A 1129-nucleotide genomic window follows, 5' to 3' on the forward strand; every position below is an offset into this window, starting at 1 on the left:
ACAACAAATAGAAGAAGCTCGCCACTTGTGCTTGTTAAAAATAGCCGAGTTCACTGTTAGCACTTTGCTCTTACTGTTTGGTCACGCATTCAGGCATCCACCGATTTACGATCTTCTTTAGATTCTTCAACTGGATTATGATGTAACCAGCATATTATTTGCACTGATTGTCGAAACTGATTGAAAGTTAAGTTGTAGTGCCATTCCTCATATCGTATATATAGATGCTGAAATGAGAGCCCATCGTGGGAGTAATATAAGTAAACAGTACTGATCTTTGTCTTCCGAATGTTATTGTCTTCGTAAACGCATACACCATCCACACATGAAGTTTCTATGAAGATCCTTAATGGCTTCATCTAGTTGCTTACACTGTTAAAGCGGCGGAAGTGTTCACTTTTAGACTTGCTCTATTACAGTCAAGCTGCACACTAGAGGAATAGTTTGTATAACATTAGTGTGTTCTACGCTCCTGATATTAATTGTCACAAAGGCAATGTCGCAGGCTCCACAAGGGATGCTGGCAAAAATGTCATGTAGACAGAAGTTGCTGGTAATAGACTGGTAGAATGTGGTTACGATGAACAAGTAGATGAGTACCTATACGAGACACTTGTTGCCTTCGGTGAGGAGATCTGGGGTGGTGAAATGAGTTTTAATTGGAACGGTCTCTGCAAGCGATGATACTCTGTTGCCACTATGTTGATCACAGGCTAGCAGAAGACGATTCGACTGATAATCTGTTGTTTGGATTCTACATCTTGTAGATGTATAACAGCAGTTTATAACTCATGTAATGGCATGTTGAGAATTGATGGCTACTGGTTTATATTTGTGTTTGATTTTCCCAGTGATCCATATGGGATAGTCTAAACTGTGTGAGAGACATCAAATAATTACATAGGTTAGAGATGGCTGTTCAACTTTGGACTCTGAACTTTTCCAGTTAATGCATCTAACGTAGATGTGTGCACCTAATGGCCCCACACACTCATATGGCACAGCCATACAGACAAGCAAATGCATACAGTCAGACAGTCTGTTCAACGGCTAACACATTTTTTCGGCTGTTTCTCTGTCACACTGTAGCCACACGTGAATGAAACTTTTCGTCCAATGAGAGCTTATT

The sequence above is a fragment of the Schistocerca americana genome, chromosome 9 (assembly GCF_021461395.2).
Source record: "Schistocerca americana isolate TAMUIC-IGC-003095 chromosome 9, iqSchAmer2.1, whole genome shotgun sequence".
Classification (NCBI taxonomy): Eukaryota; Metazoa; Arthropoda; class Insecta; order Orthoptera; family Acrididae; genus Schistocerca; species Schistocerca americana.